The sequence below is a fragment of the Apteryx rowi genome, unplaced genomic scaffold, assembly GCF_003343035.1.
Source record: "Apteryx rowi isolate R43461 unplaced genomic scaffold, aptRow1 scaffold_238, whole genome shotgun sequence".
Lineage (NCBI taxonomy): Eukaryota > Metazoa > Chordata > Aves > Apterygiformes > Apterygidae > Apteryx > Apteryx rowi.
Genome location: NW_020448730.1, coordinates 276165 through 296778, shown reverse-complemented (window position 1 = coordinate 296778; position 20614 = coordinate 276165).

Below are 20614 nucleotides of genomic sequence, written 5' to 3'. Positions count from 1 at the left end.
CCTCTGTTTAAGGTATTAAATCCAGTACTGGTGATAAAAATCACAAAATCTCCATTCATCCATGATGTATTTCACATGTAAAGGAATTCAGCTGTACTTTAATAAGTTACATGTTTCATGCATTCGTTAGTTTTTTAAATATATATAGCTAATTCATACTTTAAATCTTTGCTCATTCTTCAGTTATTTCTCATGTTAAGTATTGTGTCCGTCCTTTGCTGCCTTACTAACAACATTTTGTTGCCTCCATAAAAACAGCAAATATAACACAATGGAACTGGAATTAATCCAACCTGTTGTTAAACCTATAACAATGACAAAACACTAATGTCTGAAGAATTTTATAAAAGTCAGTATGCAATATTTAAAGTTAAGGAAAAAATGTTTCAATTAACTTTTTCTCATATCTGTCTTATATTTTTTTCTGGAGACTTAATACAACAATGTATATCAGAGGAACTGTTTTCCAGAGCTGCATATTTTATTTTTAAAGATCCTTTTAAGAAATGTAAAGTTTTGTTAGAAGGCACTATTGGGTGTTTTCATTAAGTGAAAAAGTGCTCCAAAATTAATAATTAAGTCCTGCTTCTATTCTCAGTTTTCTATGTGTATTAGCTAATGTCTCATATGAGAAAGGAGATTTTAAAATGCTCCAAGGAGCCTTAAAGTTTTACAGGGCCAAAAGCAGCAGACACAGAAGTACTCGGCAGGTCTTGCCACTACAAAATGTGGAAAGTGACTGTCAAACTCTCAAAATATGCCACAACAGGGATTTACCCTTCACTCGCTTTCCATCCTCCAATTTAAAAGGATTAACAAGAAGAGGTGGATGATGGAAAACTACAGAGGTGGCCTCCCAAAGACCCTAAGCAGAAGGATTCTGGGCACCTTTCCAGTCATTAAAATAGATTTAAGCGGGAGCAGGGACTTGTAACAGCCAATGAAGATAGTGAAATTTGGGAAAAGTGTCATTTGGTGAAGGTGAGAAGAGAAGTGAACATTTGCTTTAAAGCATTTGTGTGTGGAGTACTTCTCTTAGCCTTTTTCCCTTTTTAAAGGCTTCACCAAAGAGGAACTTCTGCTAGCATCAGACTCGTGCATAGGTAATGTACTTAACAGGGATGGCAATATAGTTTTGGGATACTTTTAGATACCCAGATTTCAATAATGAACAATATAATTTTTTTCCTTGCTTATTCAAACTGAACCTTAAAGTAGAAACTATAGAGAAGCATATAAGGCAACCTTTCTAAGCAGCCTTCTCATGTTGGCCAAAGCCACAATCTCAGTGGATATGTCTATGCTGTATGCTGAAGGCAGACCCAAGGCCATCCTCATGTCCAAAATCACCTGCCATACAGAGTGCAGGTCTGAAGATCAGCCTGTGGCTCAGCAAGGCGATGCTCTGCAGAGCATTTGGACCCTATGGCAGAGCAGGCTCAGGTCAGTAAACTCCTGGACATATTCAGACAGGCTGACTGTGAAGCAATGCTTGAGCAGGCAGAAGGAAGAGCACACCTCTATTCAATGTGAAGGTCATTCTTTCAAAAAAAAGCAGACAATTAGCTAGATGTTGCCAGTTAGCATGTACTAAATCTTGCGCAGTCAATCTCTTTGCTTTTGTGGTCAGCGAATGCTTGTCTGAGACAGCATGTTCTTAAGAGAGTCATTCTTTTGTTTAGTGAAGACTTCCCTGAAGAAACTGTTCTGAAAGCTACATTGTTCAGAGACATTGATTAGTATTTTTTCATAAACTAAACTAGTTGATGTTTGGAAAACTGTCTACTTAGAGCTTACATTTTCTTTTTTTATATATGAATAAAACACTTCAGTGTACATTTCTATTATAAAAAAGACTGTCTTTCTAAATAGTGCATGATTGAAAAAGTTATATTATTTTAATATATCCAAATTATATAGCTCCTTATGTAATAAGCTGTTGACATTTTGCATTCACTCAAAGCCTGTTCTTATCAAAATGTCTCTTTTTATTTCACCATTTAGGGACAAATATCATGTCTATTGCACAGAAGCATGCATAGTTTTTTTCTCATGCTCTTGAGCAGCAGGTGGAGCAGGACTGGGTACCTCTGAGGATGCAGAGCATATAAACATTGTTTCCCTTCTTTATGCCATAGATTCCACATTCTTGTGTACCTAACTTTGCTTCACTTGCTGACTACAGTTATGGGATATACTTCTAAATGAGTGTGCTATTTGCAAGACACTTTTTAATCATTAAAAAATAAAATATATATATATTTTCTCTTTCCTTTCTGTAAAGGAATTCAACAGTAATGAAGTGATTTGTTCAAGCTGCGTAATTAGGTGTAAGGTATTATTCTGAAAAGAAGATTGAGAGAAACTTGTATACTTTTCCCAAGCTGTCAATCTGTTTCTCTAACCTAGATGCAAATCTGAAAGAGAAACTGATACTTGTATATTCTTGATCACTTTCAATGCAAGTTAGAAATGAAACAAGTTTTAATCAATCAATCATGGTCACTGTAGCAACTGAGTCAATAAAAACAAATGCATTAATTACTTAATCATGATATTAAATTAAAGCTTCAAATCAGTATAGACATCAGTCCAATGATGATGTTAAAGCCAAATCTTACACATGTCAAGCTTGTCAAAGTGGGGTGGTAGTGGTCACTTTGACTTCACAGTCCATTTACAGGATCATGATTGAAGCAGTCAGATGAATTCATTGACATCTGTGGAATAAGAACCAAATTGCCTCACTCTTGGCCCCTAAAGCAGACATTAAATTTACTTGTAGTTTCCTCATATCCAATGGCTATATCATTCACTACCCTGGTTTTGATTCCACAATAATCCATAGCTCTTATTTCCTCCAAAAATATTCAGTGTTTTTGGTAACATGCATCAAGAACTAGAAGACATTGCTTAGAATTAGAATTAAGAAAAAATGAATATTGCAGTTCTATGATCAATTTACATCTACAGCTATCACTGAAAAATACTCATTTGTGCTCACATTGTAAAGAAAAAAGCAGTGAATGGAGCAACTTGGAATGATAGTAAAATGAGGGAAAGAAAACAGTCATGAAAAATATGTATATTTCAGCATTCCTGTTCTTCATAGAACTTGCCAAATAGTGACCACTCTAATTAATGGCATTAGATAGGACCACCCTTTTTCCGTATCACACTAGTGAGATCATCCTGGCATCTGCATAATTAGGCTAAGGCAGATTGCAGAGGAAAGACTTCCTTCTATAAGCCCATCTTCAGGACATGGGCTGATGACCCTACAACAATATATAGACTTCTGCTTTTATTTCAGATTACTAGAACTGTGTCATTTCCTCATAAATCTTCTGAGACAGTCAGAAACGTAAAAAGTGTTGCCTTTACAAGTACCACATAAGAGTTGATTCCAGCCTGTTTGCGCAAATTGTGAACAATCCTGACCGTAACATGCACGGACAGAAGCATACTTCTAGGCTTTGTTTTCCACATAGTTTCTAAAAGTAAAAATAAACTAAGGAGAAGTGAACCCCTGTTTTATACTTTTCTGCTTTTCTCATTTGCTTTGATTTTATTTGCTTCTGCTAAAGCCCTGAGTTTGGGCAGAAGGGAAAGGCAGCAATGAACTAGTTGGAGCCTGATTATTTAGCATGATTTTTCAGCTTTCTTAGTGTCTCATATAGTTTGCGTTTACATAATAATTCAATATTTAAATATTTCTTAATTTTCTCTGATGACTCTAAGCACAGTTTACTGACACTGCATATTAGCACTGCATTAATAAAACTTCAAAATTTGTGCGTTGGATTTTTTTCAGTGAAGGAGCTTTGTTCTGCCTGCAACCTGCTGTGCCCCCAAATGTACCATTGCAGTCCTTAGAACAGTGAATTCCAAACTAGAGACCAGTGAATTGTGAATCACTGGCACAAACAAAATTAAATGTTAATGCACCTGAATGACAACCATTTTTTTGCCTCACTCCAGGAAGGCAAACAATACAAAACAAAATGGAAAATCAACATTTACCAGCTGGCTGAATTGCTACATCCAGTAGGAATGGGGAGAAGACTGCCCCCTCCTCTCCTTGGAGAACATAGAGATTATATTTTCAGCTGCAATCAAAAACTGGAAAAGATCTCTTGTAGGTACAATCTCTAAAGTATTTGACAGATCTGCAGCACAGCCAGCACCAAAACTTGATTTATACATGTAAATCAGTAAAAGCAACTTATTTCAAACAAAATATGGGTTCTACTGTCAGATCTTCCCTTCAGGTTGAGACTCCACAGATGAACTGGCATCACTCTTCTGAGGAACAGTTTGCTTTCAGAAATAGGTGACCAGTTATCAGTCAAGTATATTCATGTGAAAGAAGACCAAAAGGTTGTTTTTGTGGCTTTTCAACTTCATGTGGGCATCTGCTTCTACTTGGATGCACTGAATGGGATTCATGCCACCCAACTTTAAGTGTTATATAAGTTATATATTCTATACCACAGACTAAACTAGGCACTACTTTTACAGTGTATTTGCCTAGAGGATGAGTCTGTGATCTTAGAGACAAATATTAAATATGATTAATTTCTATGTGAGGAACTTATTTTACTGCCTTGACTATAAAATGTTTGCCAGCTTAGATTTCAACATTTAACTTTTAGAAGCCTAAGTCAGAGAAGATTAATTCTGCTTCTGCTCTTTTTCACTGTTTTTTTCTATTCAGGAATATCTTGAAACCATAATAAGTATTATGTACAAACTTTTAGATTCAGTAAAGCCAACATTTGCCAATATTGTGTTAGAAATGAGCAATAATCTATGTTTGAGTTGTAATACTATAATATCTCAGAGACACTAGAATGATTTGGATGAGAAGTAGCAAATCCAGCACATACTCTCAGTAGAGTTTTTAGCTTCCAAACACCATATTAAAATGGAGTTGCATTATCACCCTAGTTTTTTAATACCTGTAAATTAAATTATGACTATAAACAGTACAGGAAGACTCACATTAGTTTTCTCAGTGCATTTTAGAGTTCAATTTTTGAACATAGTGGCAAAATTCAGATCTCAGCTATATAGATAAGGACTGCAGTTAAGATGCACAGCTCAAGAACTAGCAATTAATTTGGTTAATGCCTTTGAATATTGGTAAGATCAGGAAGAATTTCTGTCAGATATATTTATTCTACAGACAATGAACAAATACATTTTGCAAATTAATTATATTTGTAAAAGAATACTTTGAGAGAATTATATATAGTATTCTAAAAAGCCAAACCAAAATATTGTAAAGAACACTGTGTCTATGTGGCTACTGTCCTTCAAGCCTGTAAAACAAAATCTTCTGGCTTGCTTACCCCTTTAGGGTGAAATAAAACTTCAGCAATACATTATACTTTTATCAGTAGATCACATATTGCAAGATTGTAAAGGCATCCTGTGAGGTGCCACAGTGCTCTTCATTAGACAGGTATTTTTATAGATTTGGATCTGCTTCTGTTTACCCTGTGTTACATTAATGTCATACTTACAATGTTGCCCTACTCCATCTTCCAGCCACACAAAAAGTTAAACACAGAATGATCCACAATGTTCTAGTATGAATGGAAAATTGCAATGTAATATATTATATTATGGAAGCTAGAAAACATTGTGCTACACATTACATCTCTTAATCTTTAAAGAATTTTGGTTTTCTACAACTTTTTTTCAAGGTATTAATCAAAACTTCTTCTATACTTTTCAGCTTTTCCAAGTATCTTATTCTTATTATATCTTATCCAAGTAACCTTATATGCAAATAGGCAACTGGTTTTAGAATAATATATAGTTGTACTTCACAAATAAGTTTTCTACAGAATTAAAGACAATGAAAACTGAATTTTGAATTCAATAGGTAAATTTTTCATCTTGAATATACAAAATCATATCACAAATACCTTAAGGGTGTGTACAATGCATGCTTTTATTTGAGTCATAAAAAACAGACAGAAACTTTTATGAAAATATGCTTTAAATTGACCATTATGTCTGAACAGAACAATCTCCTGTGCCTTGAAACTGTTTTCTTCTGCATCACAGGAAACATGACTCCTGCAATCTCCAAAGAAATCTAAGTGAGTGGGGGATATTAATCCATCAGGAATCATCAGCTGCCAGAGCTGAAATTGGTGAACTCGTACCTATGTGAAATTTTGAAAGTGACCTTGTTCAAACAGAACACAGTAAGTATAGTTTCTCTCTGATCCTTTCTTGCCTGCCAAAGGAATGATGACAATGTTACAGTGATATTATTTTGTACAATGACAAAGAAAGCCTTCTACAATTCCTTTAGCTTCCTTTGAAGAAATAACATCACGAGTTGTGAAAGAAATTGTAGGCACTCAAGCATTTAAGTTGTGCAAGACATTTTTTACACCAGAGTACTATGAGTTATTATAATTCCCAAATATATGCTCTTTCATCTGTAAGTCCAATTCTAGCAGCTTTTTTTTTTTTCCCTTTTGGAAGTCCCTTGAGCAATTCCAAAAAGTTGTCATCAGATTTTACCTCATAAGATATTTTATTACTTTCTTATGATGAGCAAAGATTAGAGGCCACAATCTACTCATTCTTTGATTCTACTTGTATCTGTGGAACATCTCACTGCAGTTTGAGTAGCAGCTTCTGCAGAGCCATTCATAGTGAATGAGGATTTGCACCTAAAATACAGTCTGATGCACTGATACGCATGTTAGCGCTCATTCTGACCTGCTCCAAAGTAGAGTTGGGGGCCATGAGGCAGACTGCGACTCTTTAAGGCAATTTGTTATCTCTTATGTGTCTCATGGAGCTACTAAAATGAATGGAACTATTTTCAGATAAACACAATGCTAAACTTGTTTAAAGAAAAAATATCAGGTCAGACTATGCATTAACCCTATGAAAATGGACAGTCAATATGCAGCAATTTGACTAAACAACTCTATTTATTTATGCATAAATTTACTCATAAGTAGATACTTAGACCCTTCAGTTTTAGTAGTTAAAATAAGTATTTTAAAGTAATGCATTGTTGATTATAATTTGTTAGAAAAACAATGAAATAGTCAGGTTTTTTAAAAAGATAGGGCACGGATGGGCTCAGCAAGAATAAACCCAGAATTTACTCTCAGTGAGAGTATAAACCGTACAACCCGGAGATGAATGTGCACCAAAGTACAAGAAAAAACAAAACAAAACAAAACAAACAAAACAAAACAAAACATAAAAGAAAAGAAAAGAAAATAGAAAAAAAACAAATGTCATGCTACTTCAGTATACCGTTAAAAAAAATTGTCACAAGGTATTTGGAAAAGTAAAAATATATGTTAAAATTCTTACTATCTACATTTTTTGTTTAAAATGCTACAATCCAAAGAGAAAACATTGATAATCAAGACTTTCAGATATGCTAGTTCTTTTCTACGCTGTGCCCACAGTCTCAAGGAGAAAAACTAAAACATTAATTTATTAATATGCCTTTTTGTGCAAAACAAGTTTAGATAATTCTATATAGCAATTGAAAAAAATGACAATTGTTCTCTTAATTGCTTTGCATTATATCATTTTATGGAACTTCATTGCATTTTAATATAATCATTGATATGTGCCTGCTATTTAGGTAAAACGGTAAAAAAACACAAAAATACAGAAAAATAGTTAATAACGTCACTTTACCTCTACAGGGAAGATATATCAGGATTAAATTAACAGATGAAGTCTACTGCACTGAAGCAATTGTAGATCTTGGCAATGCTAAGGGTAGGACCCAATCTCCCTTCCTCCCCAAGCCTTTGAGATTGAACAGAACGCCTTGATATCTTGCTCAAATGGTCCAGGATATAACAAGTTTATGAGGCCTGTATTCTGCTCTATACACTTGCTTTCCATGGCATATCAAATCAAAATCACTTGGTCTTTTTCTTCATGTCTCTCTAAAACATCTTTTAAAAAGTTTTGAAGTGAAAACCATAATAAGTAATTTCTCTGGAAAATAGAACTCTCGGTGATATGGATAGTGGATTTCTGTCGTATAGAAAATCTCTTTCAGGTTTAATTGAGTGTAGAATAAGTATTCCATTCCCTCATCTTTCTCTCTGTTGTTACCACTGTCATGCCCGGACAACACACACACATGCACACAGAGCATCTCCTGACTCCTGTATCAAGGGTAAGGCACATTTCTCCAATATTGCTTAAACATAAAATGTAGCAACATACACATATGTGTGTGTATATATATTTATGCATATATGCATACATCTATATGTTTTTTATATGAACATACATGTGTATAGACATATGTGTATAAAACACACTAACAAACACAAAGCACAGCATTCTGCTGCTCATCTTTCTTTCTCAGGAGAGAATGAGCAACATGTGACATATATTAACAACATAATGTGCTAGTGGAAGATGCTGGTGAATACTATAAAAAACTGATATGAAGGAGACAATAAAGAGAATCTGCTTTTATGAGCATTTTTGGAAGCTTATGAAATAAAAATGCTGAGTCTACAAACACTGCCAAATTGTACACCAAATGGTTGTAAAATATAAGAATGCTCTAGTCAATTTTTAAATGTTACTCAAAGGAGCAAGTACTACAGACAATTTACATTGCTGGGTCTTGAGTGAAGGAATGTGTTGGCATAGTTTCTGGAAGCTGAAGTACTGCACCTTTACAAGTCTTCCAATAACTCAACTGGCTGCACATCAGACAAATAATAAATAGGAATGTTTGTGTGTATCCTACACAGCCATGGTTTAAAGTTGCTGAGAGAGCTGCCAACTGGATCAAAAGAGATGAAAACCAAGTCAACACAGTATTCTTGTAAAATCTATCCAAGATATCTCATGTAAAGAAAGTACATGTAAAGACATTGCAAAAGGAAGGAATGACTGTCAGGTACCTTATGTTAGGAAAAAAATTTAAAAAAGTGTGTGTGTGAGTCCTGGATTTGAGAAGAGAGAGCAGAGGGAACTAAGGACACCAATACGAATCTGGAGAATAGCAGACTGAAAGAAGGCATCACTGAAACAAAAATTATTGAAGATGCCTAATCCACATAGAATTGTACCACATGGGGCACTAACTCAACTACTACTACTTAAAAATGCATTTAAAATAACATATTTTATTTAGAGTAGTTATACAGTGCCTAGAAAATGTAAGAAGATTGGTAAAACATGTACAGTAACTCTCTAGACTCTTCAGCCCTTTTTCTGATACAGTAATTCACCAGAGAGGTATTTATAAAAAACATTAGAGCGTGTCTTCATTCTTATGCATACTAGATCATGAATATTTCCCATTTTACCATAGGAAGCACCATGACATTTCTATCAGGGTATTTCTTGGAATATAATATAGTACAATTCTGTATTTTTTAACAAATGTACGTCCATTGAAAAGGGACAAGTGAATATTCCATATCCTGTATGTCATTCAGAAAATACAGAATCATTTAGGGTTAGGAATAAAAAAAAAGCCCAAACCATTCCTTTCCATTATGAACTTTACTGCTAGTAATTTAGCAAACTAAGTTATGGAAAGAAATAAAAAAACTATTTCTGTCTTCTTATCTCAAAAGAGATAAGTAAACCAGATGTAATACTTCACAATATTGAAAAGGCTAATTATCCTGCCCATTCCATTTGCAATAAGTTTTCATTTAAAAGAAGAACAGCCTAGCATATTCCTTAGGAAAAGTGGGAGTCAGCTTGGTGGCAGTAGGAAACTCAACTGCAACAATGGTAAGTGGTGCTATAGAAGAGAAAACCCAGAGATGCTTAAGGACGTACACTAAATCCTTTTCCTAACCACTGTGCTCCAAAGAATGACCTGTTTACATCAGCAAATCCTTTTCGAAGGCTCTTAATACAGTCAGACACTTATCTTTACTGTTGGTCCAGTGACCTAAAGCAGGAATAGCTGCCATGACCACTTATTGCTCAAATGTTAGCTCACATTGTCTTGGTGCCTCTGTAAACTACAAAGAATAGATTTTAAGGACTTAAGAAGTGAAACTATAACTTTCTAATCCTTTTTTTTTTTTTTTTTTGGTAAAATACTCAGTGGTTGGCATGCTTTTAAAGGACATAAGTCTGCAAACCACATTAAGTCTTCTGGGACCATCTAGCCACTCTGTCACTTGAGCTTCATAACACTCTTGCTTTGAGTAATAAAGTAATAAAGGGTTCAGTATACTGCAGCACAGTATGGAAATATCCAAGACACTTCATAATCCTGAAGAAAATCCATCACCTTGAGCTAATCTGCTTAGTTGTTTCTCAACACATGCAATCTGCTTTGTAGATCTACCCAGGGGAAACAACAGAAATTAACTTTACCGACAGTTTTTCATATTACTGCCTTCCCATTTTATCACATAAGACTTTTCTTAACAAATGAATATGCTTTGAATATTTTTTCTCACTAATTTAATCATAAATTTTCTCAGTTTTCTTGTTGCTTCTAAAAGCTATTGCCGGTTCCTATTAGAACACAATTTAAACAAGAAACACGATTCAAACAAGACAGTGCTTTGCTAATGTAAATCAAAACAGTTAGGTAATTGGATTTCCTATGCATGGAGAGCATATGGTCCCTCAAAAATCCAAAGAGAGTTCTCTGAAACACATATTTTTTAATCATACATCTCTATTATCAGTTATATTATTGATCACACTAATATCAGTCGCTTATATTTCTGATCTTCTGTCCCACATCCATCTTTGGAAAGCAAGCAACTCTGAATGCCTACCACCTCACAATTAGTTACTTTTATATTTTAAGCTATTCTTAATAGAATGTATATCTTGTCTACTGTCCCAGGCCTCTTCCCTGATTGGGAATTCTTGAATGTATTTCATATATTTCTACTTAGATAGATACCTTTCGTTACTTTCCTTTGCATTAACACTTGGTTTGTTGCAGAGGTATACAAGCGTATTTTAGGATCTCTTTAGCTTCCCTAGTCTTAATACTATTCAGTAACAGCTAAATGTAGCAACATTTATATGTTTGCATGATGATGTTGTGTGGGAGACTTTAGGCAGCACCTTAATTAACCTATATCAGGACCCATCTTGAAGCTCTGACTGACTGAATATGGCTTTCCTTCTGTGAATAATGGACTCAATCTCTCATTTCTAAGCTGAAGGAAAAACCTAAATTAAAGTGTTTATCTTCCTCTTCTTTCTTCATGTCCCTCTCTATATAACCACATTTTTCTTTTCCACTGCAGCATTCCCCTTTTCTCTTTTCACCAAAGATTAGTGGTCTGTAGGTCAGTTCAGAACTGGCTTTGTCTCTGTCTAGTTTCCTTTGCATCAGGCCATGGGTGGTGTCTTCAGGCAGCTTTCACTACAGTTCATCTTCTGAGTCATCCAATTCTGTGTCCTGCACAGATGTTGGATTGTAACAGTCCCCCAAAAGTACACAAATATATACAATTTGTAAGGAAACAGATGACTGTATTTGCGATAAATGTAGCTCTTTCTCAGATAATGTGTTGACTTTCTACTACAGACATTTACTAGGTACTAAAGCTTCCTTGCTGTTGGCAAATATTTGCCACATGACTTTATTTCCATGATGCAATCTTTTGATGAAAAAACAACTGTATACTACATCATCTTACGGTATTAAAGCGAGGAAGAGAACTGTTGACTGGAGTAATGGTTGGTTTGGATTTTTTTAGTATTTACTTTGTAAAACATCTGGGCTCAGAAGCTACACCTACCCTACAGATGTATGACATTCAGTCTGTAGAGGAAGTGGTTGATATGCTTTAGTCTTCATTTCAAACAAGAAGAAACAAAGCATTGTCTGTTAAGAGGAGTCTTATAATTCTTGACCTTACTGACAAGAGTCTGCAAAAACAAACTAATTACCTGACTATCTACCCTGCTGTCTTATCCCGCTTTGTGGGTAATCAAAATCTCTCTTCTGATAATTAGATTTGGTTGGAAACTTGAGTTCTGAATACATTCAAACATTTCAAAATTTCATGTAGAAAGCAACTTTCTTTTGTTCTTTCTTTAAAAGAATCAAAGCAGTTGTCTTTCCCTTTTTAATCAATATGGAACAGCTTCACTTATGGAAACTTCTTAGGTATTCCTATAGAGGATTTCCTATAGGGTTAGCCCAAAAAATCTTCTTGACTCAGATGTGGAATCCTGAAAAACTGGGGACCAGTGTGAAGGCAAGATGAGATATATAGCTGAGATTGTCAAATTCCAGGTGAGTTCCACTACAGATTTGCTATTCTGGTCTTCACCATTTTTAATCCCGGATCTGAGAAACTTTTTCCAGCTGATGGCCCATCAAAACTGGCAAGTCCCCATAAAATTTTGGTTTTGCCAAATCAGCACTTTCTGAAAAGAAACTGTTTTATAATGATAATAATAATAATAAAATGCTGGACAGCTGTAATCCTTATTATCCAGGTTTTGCAAAGAGCTATCATTTACTTTAACCTCAACAATTTAAAATGAGCCAATTAGCCTGAGACTTAAAAATCTTGTCTAGTCTTTTGGGTTTTACAAGTTTGATTTCCAGCTTAAATAATTGCATCCTCTATTTGTTCCCAGGCTGGAATGCAATTCATAGAATAAATGTTTCAAAATAATATGATTTATATCACTATACCCAGATGTATTATGACATCCTTATTGACCAATATGAATGAATTGTAAGCACAGGTTAATAAAGACAAGAAAATCACATCTGTTGCTCTGCAAACACTAGGGTTATTAATTTAATATTCAAGAGAAAAAACTATATGCATATACCAGACATGCTTTGAACTACAGATCTTGACTTTGCTGATCAATAATGCATTTTCTTCCCATTTCACAGAAGACTGATGTTTGATTTTCCCCTGTTTGCAATTAGTCATTTTAGAAAGGCCAAGGCAGTATCAGTTCAATAGAAGTCTCATCAGATCCAAGACAAAAACCATCATCTTAAAGAAAAAAAAGAAAAGAAAAAGAAAAAGAAAAAGAAAAAGAAAAAGAAAAAGAAAAGAAAAGAAAAGAAAAGAAAAGAAAAGAAAAGAAAAGAAAAAATCCTTTCCCTGAGGGGAGTAATTTGTCATGTACATAGACTCTAATTTGGCTATACAGTTAGTTTCAAGCTTCAGGTGAACTGGATTGGAATTAATAGAACTGACAGCTATAGCATGAAATTTATGACATCCAAGAAAATCAGTGGTACTTCCTATACTTTATTTACTCAGAAAATGTCTATTCCACCAGAACGAACAGCTGGAAGCTACATCAATAGAAAGATTTTACAGTAATTGGACTCACTCCAGTTTAAAAATGATAATAATAAAAAAATAGATTATTGAATTTTGTTGAATGTTTTCTTTTAGAGGAATTAGCACACTGGTTACTGCAGTACAGATATGAGCGGGGCTATTCAGTATTTAATGCCAACAGTATATGTAATTATATGCCTTGGGGCATAATTAAAGATCAAAATTCTCAGACTGCTCTAAAGTTGAAAAGGCATAACTGGAGACTTCTATGAGAAAAAAAGATTTATTGGAACATTCATCACTTGCACAAGTTCAGTCCTATAATGTACTCAATTGTCTTTTTGTTTGTTTTGATTTTTCTTTCCTTTTTTCTTAATATATAGCTCTGTTATTAGAAACAGTGTTACATTTGTAACATGCTAAACAGATGTTCATTTCCATTCTTTGTTAAATTAAATCACCTGGAGGCTCTAGTTAGTGAGCTCAACCTGGGCAAAAGTAAAAGAACTATGGGTGAATCTGTAAGTTAAATTGTTTTTATCATCACTCTTTGGTCTCTGGAGTCTTGAATGGTTACAGGAGTAATATTTCTGGACCACAGCATGGTAGACAATGAGATTATTGGACTAACTTTATTTTTCTGAATTAATTTGTGCTCCCTTATATGAAACACTTTCAAACTGGTCTAATTGAACGGAGGCCACAGACCCAAACAAAAATGCATATCCTGAAGTCTTAACTGGGCATAGAAGGTTCAGGTAAGATTATTCTTTGAAAAGAACAGACCTATCCACAAATGCTTAGGGCACAAGAACTTTTCACAGATTGCAGTATAAAAAAATTAGTTTGCAAACTAAGGTGTGCTTGGCCTATTTCAGAGATATTGTCTGTAAATTTACTCTCTCACTTTCTGAAATATCCGGGGCTCTGTGTTCAACAGAAACCATGCTCTTTCAGCTATGCCTGAGAAGCAGTTCCTGGCAAACTCAAGAGTATAAATTTCCCAGACATGCTTAACAACATATAAGATGATGTGAAGGTATTCTGTTTGTTTCATTTCAACAAATAAAATTCCTTAAGGAGTCATGGTAAATACGCAATAACTTTAAAATAAAGCAAGGATGAACTTTCAAAGCATCTTTCAGATAATTCAGACTAATTCCAGCATGAATTTTATTCCTCAGAAGCTGCAAAGTAGATAGCCTTAAAATGATTTCATAAGCATAACTATCATTGACTTGGTACTATTTGGAGCTCACTTCAGAACTCAACAGTGCAATCAGTTTTTTTCAGGAACGGCTTTTTTCTGAAGAATTGCTATATTCAGAGCTTCCAAAAACAACAATAAGAAAATTAATAATTTAATTATGTGGGTGGGGAGGCTGTATACTTAATATATCATTATCTCTAACTGTTCTTGTCAGCCTAGAAACTTGTTATATTTCAGATTTTTCACATTTTTACAGAGCTTTTAAAGATGGGAACTTTATTCAGAAAATAATACAGGCATCTATCTTTAAATTACCATTACTAAAGTTGTAGTAAAACACAAGATTTTATCTAAAGATAGTAATAGTTTCTTAAAACAAAATAAAAAGGCTTTTCACCAACTATCGAAAGAGGAAGTAATCAGAAGCAAGTTGGCAGAAGTTTTAGTGTTTAAAACACCCTAAATATTTTTTAGGAACATTTTGTGGATGAGGTCAGGGGTCTTTTGTTACTGTACAGCATATTTAACATTCCCATCAGAAGATACCATTTTCTGAAGTGCACAAAGTCGTAAGACATCTTAGAAGGCTGTCAGCAGGTTGCGAAATGTAGCGATGACATGATTTGAGTAACAAACTGAGCTGGACACATCATGTGGTTCAAAAGATCTGACTCTGCAAAGAACATGGCTCTGAAATTTAGAAAACATGGTGGATAAGATTCTCTAGGGATTTAGTACGGCACATTTCAATCAATCTTAATGAAAAAATAAATACAGATACAAGTGATCAACAAATGAGGCATAGTTAGGTGAATTCATTTTATGAGACTTGTCTGTGAGTGTCCACTGTTTTGGACAGAAAGCCATATACATGTTGCTTTGGTGCAAAAGGAAAATACAGATTACAGATTTCCATTCTACCCATGTGCAAACTGCCAAGTTCAATCCATCGCAGATCCATACTCCCAAACCTCAAAGTTTCTCCTACCCTATAGAGCAAAAATACTATATCTCAAAGATTAAATGCCTCAATACCTTCCCTCATCTTCATCTATTGTTTCTTCATTCCTACTCCAACTCCTTGACTGTCTCTTGATCCCACAGCCAGTAGCCACACAATGATTTGCATGGTTATACAGTCAAAAATATCCTTACTGTGATAGCTGAGAAGCTTTCAAAGGGTTTTCCAAACTCTTTGGATGGTGACCTATGCCTCTGTCTACATCTGATGTAGCGCAATAAATATGATTTTACCATTACTAGTTAGGAGTCATGGGTTTTGTATCGACTGATAGTGCAGAATCTCAGGGCTTGTCTGGAAAGGTGGAGATAATACCAGTACTGAAAGACTACAAGACTGAAATTGGTTTGTGGGTAGCCAGCCCACTTCTTGACTCTCAGGAGACCACATTTTGGTCATCACTGCCATATTTAGAATTACTAACAAAAGGTTGGGCTAAGAGTCACAAAGTCTCACAAATTCACAGTGTGCCTGATTAGTTCTAAAACTGGTTTAGCTGTTGATGAGTTTTGAGCTCATAATCTAAGTTGCTGTGTTACAAAAATTTGCACTAGGAAATTTATTGTTTTGCCTCTAGTTTTTCCAAGATTTTTCAACTAAAGGAGTTAATTTTCATTCTCAGTATACTAAAACAACAAAACTCTGATTTGTTTCAGTGGAATTAGACTTTGACAATAAAATAAAGTCGATAAGATTAAGCATTTCTTCAGATGATGGCCACAAAGATAAATAAAAACAATAAATAACATAAAACAAATAATTCAAGATTTATTGAAGAATATGCCAAAGCAGATGATGGTACTAAGAAATTTTTTTCCTAAGATTTCACAAACATTGATCAGAGATAAGAAAGAGTTTGTCAAAGTAATCAGTACTAGCAATCAGCTCCTGGGGGGAGAAGGAAATACACAAGAATTATATACTGTGAAGCCAATATACAGGAAACAAATCAGGGAGATATCATGGTGAGCTTTCAAATGGAGACCACCAGCTACCTGCAGAATGGATTTCTTACAGCTGAAGAGACAGACTAGAAAATTATCAGGTGGGAAGTGGAACAGAAAACCAGAGGAAAAATGATGAGCTATACAGAGCAAGGTCACAAGACTCATTTAAAATCTAAATACTTATTGTATTGCTGAGTGTAAATATATTTCAAATCCAAATGCCTTAACATTTCCTGAGATATTATCAACTTGACTGAGTTTCATTTCACATGTGTATAATAGCCAATGAATTATATTCAGAAGTTTAATGACATACTCTGTGATTCTGTTGGAAGTAGGTTGACCTAAATGTCAGGTCTGAAACAGGACTAATGAAATAGTTAATAGGTTTACTGCAGATTAGCTGATATCAATAGTGTTCTGCATGTCCTGGATGTCACTAGTTAGAGACTTGGTTACCAGTTGTCTTCATATCTATCATACTTGTTTTTAGAAAGACAGAAAATGACAATTTTCTTCAGTGAGCAAACCAAACATAAAACTTCTATTTTTTCTCACTTACTGAACACTTGTCTTCTCCATATTCTCCTTATCAGAAACTCAATAAGAATTAAAAAAAAAAAGGGGGGGGGCTGGCTTATACTTAGTTATATGCAACTCCATTATTCTGTTGATTTCCAAGAAATGTATGGGAGAAAGTGGAACAAATGAAACCTAAACTTCTGTCCCATGTCGGCATTTAACTAGATATGTCATAGATATTGTGTAGATTCAGTTTTATTCCTGTAATATATAGTGCTACACAATAGGACAGAAAGCTAGAGTGTATTGCGACGTTCTGGAAAATGTTTTATTACTGATAGATTAATGGGAGTACTAAATTGACCAAAAGGTCTTCAACTTTCCTCACAGCTGTTGCAAATGTTCATTTATTTAAAATCACATTACTCATCTGCTATATCCAAGTGCCTGTTTTACATGCAAAACTGAGTTTCATTGAAGTGTTTTGAAGGAATCAAGTTCATTGGAATATGGTTCCAAGAAATGCACCATTTTTCCATTTTCTACTTTCTGGATGCATCACCTTTCAACTCACTGGACTGCCAGGGTCAACAGTTACAGTAAATTACGCCATGTGGCAGCTGGGGCTGAGAAGCCAGAAATTCCAGGCTCACTGCCACAAAATCAGGATCCCAGGGCTTTTCGTTCCAAATACAGCTGTATCAGGTACCATTGGACCTGGAGATCTGGGAAGCCTTGAGGGAGCCAGGAGTTTCTTGGTAGTAGCGTTCAAACAGTTCAATGGGAGCTAGAAGCTTACAGACCTTTCGTAAAAAACATACATGGACTGGCAGCCTAAGAGTTTTCAGGTTCTGTATCATTATGAACATTTCTATGCAAACTGCTTCAAATTATTCCTTAATGAAATGTTTGCCTTCCATAGGACACTAAGAGCATAATTACATTTTCTTATAGAACATGGCATGGTTTTCTTTTTTTTTAGAATTTCTGAGTTTCCCATGCAATGGAAAATTCAAGTTCAATTATTTCTGGTCTGAATCCATAAACAAATGTATATGCAAATAAGTAGAGTGGGTAGGAAAATAGAGCCTTTATTATTGGCAAAGTTGAATGACACCGCCTTTAAAAACAATAAAAAAAAGCTCAAACATTTGGCAATGAAATAATGAAATATTAATGTACCTGTACTAAAGCAGCAGAAGACTTCCATTTGTGTACATCAAATCAGAATTTTGCCTCCTAAGCCTGTAAATTTTCTTCCAAAAACGACTTTTGGTATCAGGCCAAATTCGATTCTTTTACCAGAACTGAAGTGTAAAACTGGAATAATTCTGCTGAGGACAGACTTAGATCAATCTCAAAGAAATCTATATTTGCCATTCTATGACAATAAGAGGAAAAAAAAAACTTTTTAGAATGCATTATGTATTGAAAGAGAAGCTCATGAGTGTTTCAAAGGGTTAGATACAGCTTTAGTCTTAAAGTAAAAAGTGTTTTACTTCTTAGAAATCTGCAATCAGCTCATAATTGACAGATCTATTGCATGGTAACAGAAAAGGCTGATGGAGCAACTGACAGAATTCCTATAAGCCTGCAGTTCATTAATCTGGCAGCTGCATTTTATCTGAATTACTGGTAGGAAGAAGCAAGATATTAATATATGTATGTGTATCTGTTGCAAGCACGGTGCGACCGAAAAAGCCGAAAAAAGATAACACTGGTCTTTTTAACTGATTCTTCACTAGGCAAGAAAGTTAGTTTCTTCTGTGATGCTGGTAAAGAAGAAATAGAATCTGTCAGTCATTAAAATGGAAAGCATATAGCGCTGGGGCTGTCTGGAGACAAAATTGGATTTCTCTGTCTGGGCTCTTCTGATTCCTTTTTATTCCACAAAGCAAATTGCTTTGCCATAGTTTCGTATTAAACAGGGAAGGTTTCAGCTGGCACAGGTAGTACTAAAAGCTTATTAAGAACCATACACAGTATTCTCTACTGAACAATATGTATTGGAAGACCAGCTCTTGTAAAAGGCAGAATCCATTTTCCAAATCTTTTATGCAAGTTTAGCTCTGCTCATTTACAGCTCCTTTATTTTCTCTGCTGCGGGGTGTTTTCTTCTGTTCCTTTTTTTTTTTTTTTTTTTTTTTTACACTTTTCACATTTTATTGACAGCTGCTATTTTTTTGTTGAAGACAAAAAAGATGGTAACTGCAAATGGCTGCATTTATGATAGCATTTAGCAAAAGATCTTTAAGCAAAAAAAAAAATAGCCTTGCCTTCATTTGATCTAATATTCTCATGAACTATTTCAAGCTCAGTAAGCATCTTGGAATTTGCTTATTGCAGAACATTTATCTAATAAACTAAAATTCTCTCTAGCATTATATAAAACTGCACTGTGATTTTATATATTCAAGAATAACTATTGGCACATCAGTAATAAGGATTACTATCATACGCACCAATTCAAAATGCAAGATAATGTTTTCAATAAGATTCTTTAGCAGGTAGAAATATAGTCATTTTCTCTTCAATTCCTTTTTTATAAAATGAATTATCTCTTTCTGGTTTTGTATTAAAAGGCCTATCATAGTGTTACTCTATTAATTCAGTGCTCCAAGTGTGCCAACTTTGAGCATATTCATTTCAGCAGGACACAATGAAGTATTTTATTGCTTCTTAATTCAAGGGCTCTGAATGTTTCCTACAGTTCATCTATGGTACACAGAAAGAAAGCAAAAGACATGCAGAAGTTCATTACAGACCAGCCAAAAATCTGGGCCTTAAAAGATCATTCATACAGGTGTGAATATGTACAGATGCCAACTTTATCAAAAAGGAAAGAAATAAGAAAAAAAAGATCATAGAAAGCATATCAAATATTTTTAAAACAACTGGTAATATGAGGTGATGTCTTGGATAATGTCTGTCATCAAGCTCACTCTCATTGTTGACTTCCTCTGTAGTGTTTGAAAATATCCAGTATCAGGTATTAGATATTCCAAGACCATCTTCTAATAAATGTGTTGATATTTATTAGAATAAGAACCACATCTAAATAAAGTTGTTACCAGTAACCTTCAAAATGTAAATTTAAGTATCTGTGTTACCCACTCTCCTGACCTTTGAATCTCATATCTTTATCACAGCTGAGGTTCTATATTACAAATGGTATTAATCAAAAAAGCAGCAAATGTACTTGCGATTCCTTTTTTTGAAGAAAAAAGTAGTCTTTGAGGATTTTTTCTCTAAATCAGTTTTTGTTTTCTGTATTGTGAAACCAAGAACGCTCACTGAATTAAAAAACAGAAGTAAAAGACAGAGGTAGGTGGTTTAATCTGTGAGTTACTTTCATTTCCAAAATTCATACGATACCAGATGCTCCAAAAATTAAAAAAAACAAATAGCATTGGGTAAAATATCCATCATGATATTGGGAAAAATATTGATTATCCAAATCTGATATCTGAGAGTATCCTGAGTATTTCACTGGATTATATGAAATTATTTTTATTTGAAAACAAGACAAGGAATTTAAATATCAAATTTTCACACATGGATATGAATTTTTATGTCTGAAATCTTCTATTGTACAGCTATCATTTTTATGAAAGATGTCATTTTG